A 6,000-nucleotide genomic window follows, 5' to 3' on the forward strand; every position below is an offset into this window, starting at 1 on the left:
GGTCTACAGGTCACATGGTTCCTCTGGTCTACAGGTCTCCACTGGTCTACAGGTCACATGGTTCTGCTGGTCTACAGGTCTCCACTGGTCTACAGGTTACATGGTTCCGCTGGTCTACAGGTCACATGGTTCCTCTGGTCTACAGGTCTCCACTGGTCTACAGGTCACATGGTTCCACTGGTCTACAGGTCACATGGTTCTACTGGTCCACAGGTCACATGGTTCCACTGGTCTACAGGTCACATGGTTCTACTGGTCTACAGGTGACATGGTCCCAGTGGTCTACAGGTCACATGGTTCCGCTGGTCTACAGATCACATGGTTCCGCTGGTCTACAGATCACATGGTTCCGCTGGTCTACAGATCACATGGTTCCGCTGGTCTACAGGTCACATGGTTCCGCTGGTCTACAGATCACATGGTTCCGCTGGTCTACAGGTCACATGGTTCCGCTGGTCTACAGATCACATGGTTCCGCTGGTCTACAGGTCACATGGTTCTACTGGTCTACAGGTCTCCACTGGTCTACAGGTTACATGGTTCCACTGGTCTGCAGGTCACATGGTTCTACTGGTCTTCCTTGGTGGAGGTCTGTGCTCTCCAAGTCCTTCTGTAGTTCGTTTATTCTATCGTGGTCAGTCCCAGCTGGTTCAGTGTATCCATAACAGTAAAAGGACAGCTTCAGCCAACATGGCCACTGTCCTGCTGTAGGGAGGGCCGAACTGGACCCTTTGGTGGGCCAGATTTGGGCCCCAGGCCACATGTTTGACACCTGTGCTGTAGAGGCTGAGCTGTAGGACCTGATCACAGTTCAACAGCAGACTGCAGGGCTGTGCAATTAATCGAAATTCAATTATGATTTCAATTATTACACTCAACGATTACAAAAATTATGTAATAGGGAAAAAACGATTATTAATTTTGAGCTGTTTTAATTCACACGCACACAAACTACCACGAGCTGCTCGGCCCCGCCCCCCTCTAAGCTCCAGCAGGTCCACCCCACCAGGACAGTTGTACCTAGTGGTCTGGAAAAACAGCAGGAGAATCCCAGCAGAAGTGCTTGGTAAACAAAAAAGGCAGGTCAGATTCAGCTGTATGGAATCACTTTGGGTTTGATGAAGAAGACAAAGAGTGAAAACTCATCACATGCAAAAAGTGTTTGGTAGTTGTGTCCGCACCGACCGCTAACACAACAAACCTTTGAACCATCTAAAGTTGAACCACCGCCACCTTTAGGATAATCTGATGAAAAACCAAAACACAAAAAAACAACTTCATCTGCAATCCAATCTTCAATCTCTGAATCTCTTTACGCTGCAGCTCCCGTATTAACCAAAGCCTAACCTGTGTAGATGAGTTTCAGTGTTCACTAACAACAGTGATGCGCGCGCACCTCGGAGGCAAAAACACCAGTTCCAGCTCCAGCCGGCTCACATACACCTCCAGGCTCTGCCCCGGAACTCGTGAACGAGCGAATCTGTTAGCTCTAAAACTGTCCATGAACGGCCTCTGTCCAGAAGCCCCTCCCATCGTCTCTTTTGCAGCCGAATAATTGGACTTAACTGCATCAGGAAGACCGTCCCATAGTAGAACAGCAGACTGTCACAGACGGGGGGGCAGCAGAGGTTGGACTAGACAGTTTTATTGTCCTTCATTTTGACCGACAGGGTCGTAAAAATTCTGTCATAACATATTATCCATCATTTCAAATTTTTATTTTTTAATGATAATGAGACATATTTAGTATTTAATGTTCAGAAACATGTCCGTGGTGCAGCAGCTGGAGTTGCTGCTGGTGATAAACTAACCTGATGTCACTGCTCACATAACTGTCCTCCAGTTTGAACTGGTGTGTTCTCTGCACACATTCTAAACTGTCATGTGTTTGTTCACGTCCCATGAACTGAAGGTTAGAGTTCAGGTTCTGTCAGCCACAGATCTGGACACAAACTGACGCGCCATAACACAGTAAAGGTAGAACATGCGTACCTAGAACACACCAAACACCATCAGAACTGCAGTATTCCTTTCTTGTCCTTCATCCTTCACCATCAGTCCTTCTTTTTTCTCTGTTCATCAGTTCCCTCACATTTACTGGGCTGTAACAGAACTGAGGACACTGGGCTGTCTGCACAGTCTGTGCTAACAAAGTAGCATCCAATTTAGGCTAAAGTTAGCGAAACAACGATTACCCTCAAAATGACGGACGGCCTTCAGAATTTTCCATCATTTAAGAAAAAAAAAGAATCTGTCAATGACGGAATATTTCCTGTTAACTGCTCCTCTGTGTGGTAGATCTCCAGGTCCTTCCAGATCTGAAGTGTTACTGCACACACCTGCATTCTGAAGGTCCTCCTCACACCAGTTCTCACGTCTTAATACCAACCATAACTTCTGCCGATTTTTCTGGAAGGGATGTTTACCAGCAGGAATTCTGTAGAAGTTTACATCCTTCTGTGAGTTCTTTCTGTTCTGACAACCCTCTGCACAGCAAGACGACGGCATTCTTCACACTGACAGTGTTTGGTACGAACTCAGAGTGTTTTGTGCCTCCAGGGTGTGAGCAGCACACGGCCTACAGCACCATGAAACTAATCTATAACCCTAACCCTAACATGCATATTCTATAGATGGCTGATGTATACAGAAGGCCTGAACTGAAACCTCACAGCACGCCGCTGAATATATATATATATATATATATATATATATATATATATATAATTTACTATGTTTCATACTACATTGAACATACTTGAATTTATAATTTGCACTTTACCTGAGTTTTTTTTTAATTTTTTTTAATTGCTCCTGTTCTATGGCAAGTCTATAGCAGTTTAATTCCAGTGCACTATTCGTTTACAAAAGGAAACAGACTTGAATTTCCATTATACTTATTTGCATTCAAAGATTTTTTTTTTGTTTCGTACAAAAGTGAACATACTTTGTTTTAGTGGTTAAAAGCTTTATTTATGTTTAAAGAGTATATTTTACATTGTTTTGCAAGAAAAAAAATAAACAACTTTAAGGTCAACAAATAATCGTTTTTAATAATGAGGATTTCAATTATTGCTAAAATAATCGTTATTATTGTTTTTTTCTATAATCAAGCAGCACTAGTAGACTGTATGTACACGATAGAGAGACGGAAACACAGGACAGACTGACACACACCTGGAATGACAGAAAGACTGAAAAGCACAGTGAAAGACCCAATACAAACGACAAAATTTAGTAAACAGGTGTCAAACATGCGGCCCGGGGGCCAAAACCGGCCCGCCAAAGGGTCCAATGTGGCCCATGGGATGAATTTGTGAAATGCAAAATTTACACTGAAGTTATTAACAGTCAATGGTGTTCAAATCATTTTAGGTCAGTTCAACCTAAAGTGGGTCAGACCAGTACAATACTATCAGAATAACCTATAAATAAAGAAAACCACAAATTTCTCTCTTTGTTTTAGTGTAAAAAAGGTCAAATTACGCAAATATTTACATATTTACAGACTAACCTTTTATAATAAAAATGTGAACAACCTGAAATGTCTGAAGAGAAGTATGTGAAATTTTACCAACATTTTGCCTTTTACTAAATGTTTTGTGTATTTGTAGACCCACTGTGATCTGTAAGCTGTGATGTACATGTGGAAATGATAAACTAAGGCGTAATATTCTTAAAATTGCACTTATTTTTCTTAAGAATTTTCAGGTTGTTCATATTTGTTTGTGTTGTGTTCGAGTACAGTTCGTAATGTAAACATTTTCATTACGGAATTTGACTTTTTCACTCAAAAATATCAGAAAAAACTTTGGAGTTGATATTGTTTATAAGTTCTTATCCTATTATTTATATTATTTTACTGGTCTGGCCCTCTTTAGATCATATTAGTCAGTATGTGGAACTGAACTAACATGAGTTTGACAGCCCTGCTCTGGTAGAACTCTGGTGTCAGACTCATGCTGTGTTTCCACTGCGTGGTATCGACTCGACTCGACTCAGCCTTTTTGTGTTTCCATTACATAAAAGGACCTGGAATCTGGTACCTGGTACTAGTTTTTGGGCCTCACCTCCGCTGAGGTTCCAGGACTGGGGACCAGATACTAAAAGGTGACACTGTGTAAACACTGCAGACCACTGATTGGTCAGAGTTGTCTGTGTGACCCCGCCCTTTTCCAAACACAGATGCAGAAGTTGACAGTAAATCTGTCTGTAGGTGAATCCACATGAGGACAGAAAACTGTACAAGTACACCACGGTGGGTCCAGGGGGTCCGGTCTGTACAAGTACACCACGGTGGGTCCAGGGGGTCCGGTCTGTACAAGTACACCACGGTGGGTCCAGGGGGTCCGGTCTGTACAAGTACACCATGGTGGGTCCAGGAGGTCCGGTCTGTAAAAGTACACCACGGTGGGTCCAGGGGGTCCGGTCTGTAAAAGTACACCACGGTGGGTCCAGGAGGTCCGGTCTGTAAAAGTACACCACGGTGGGTCCAGGGGGTCCGGTCTGTACAAGTCCAGGGGGTCCGGTCTGTAAAAGTACACCACGGTGGGTCCAGGGGGTCCGGTCTGTAAAAGTACACCATGGTGGGTCCAGGAGGTCCGGTCTGTGGTGGACAACATAAACATTCAGCATACGTTTGATGAGACAACAGGCAACGAGTGAGTTTATCAGCAACTCTGAGCAGACAACACGGAAGTGATGCGCCGCATCGCTATGACGACCAGGTACTGTAAAGTGGGTAGTATCCAGTAATGGAGACGGTCTGGAACAGGACCTGGTACCAGAGTGGAGTCAAGCTGAGCCGGTTCCACGTTGTGGAAAGGCGGCATAAAGGAGCAGCACCTGTGGAAGTGTTGGACCATCTGAAGGATTTCCAAGTGTTTACAGCTGCATTCAGAGCGAGAACCGAAGAGCTGAACAGCTGATCTGCAGAACCCCGACCCTAACCCAGGACTGGACAGGTCCAAGTCCAAGAACCCCGACCCTAACCCAGGACTGGACAGGTCCGAGTCCAAGTCCAAGAACCCCGACCCTAACCCGGGACTGGACAGGTCCGAGTCCAAGTCCAAGAACCCCGACCCTAACCCAGGACTGGACAGGTCCGAGTCCAAGTCCAAGAACCCCGACCCTAACCCGGGACTGGACAGGTCCGAGTCCAAGACCAAGAACCCCGACCCTAACCCGGGACTGGACAGGACCAAGAACCCCGACCCTAACCCGGGACTGGACAGGTCCGAGTCCAAGACCAAGAACCCCGACCCTAACCCGGGACTGGACAGGTCCGAGTCCAAGACCAAGAACCCCGACCCTAACCCGGGACTGGACAGGTCTGAGTCCAAGACCAAGAACCCCGACCCTAACCCGGGACTGGACAGGTAGCTAACAAACAAACGCACAAAGTAAAGTGATCACAATACCTAAGAAAGTAGGAAAAGAAGGGAAGGGCTTCGGTTTAGAGGTATGAAGGAAGGTCAGAGAAGTGAAACCTGGGCCCACCCCCCCTGGGCCCACCCCCCTACTTCAGGGGCGGGGTTTCTGCTGGTGCCACCCTCGTTTACGTGTGACTTCCAGTTCTGGAGATATGACAGGAAATAATTTAATTTTGCTTATATCTCGGGAACAGAAGGTCGTAGAGACACAGGACTAAGACTGACGTGTTCAGCGACCCTGAACTGTGTCTGACACCAGGTTCTGAGCATCTGCGCCCTTCTGTTCCAGAGATACTCTGGGTCAAAGGTCACCACAGGAAAAACAGGGGCCATCTGAAAATGGGAAAATGTGACGAAGTGGGGACCCCAAAAACGGATTAAAACACACTTAAATACCTCACAAGTCACTTAATGATGTCTCGGGGATGATTTAGAACAGTTTTTAAGTGAAATAAAAATTTTAACCAAAATGTCATTTTTTGGAGCTCATACTTAAATCAAATCCACTTTTATTTATAGAACACCAGATTAGAACAGAAGGGATTTCATAACATTTTACAAATAGAGT

Source organism: Sphaeramia orbicularis, chromosome 24 (genome assembly GCF_902148855.1).
Source record: "Sphaeramia orbicularis chromosome 24, fSphaOr1.1, whole genome shotgun sequence".
Lineage (NCBI taxonomy): Eukaryota > Metazoa > Chordata > Actinopteri > Kurtiformes > Apogonidae > Sphaeramia > Sphaeramia orbicularis.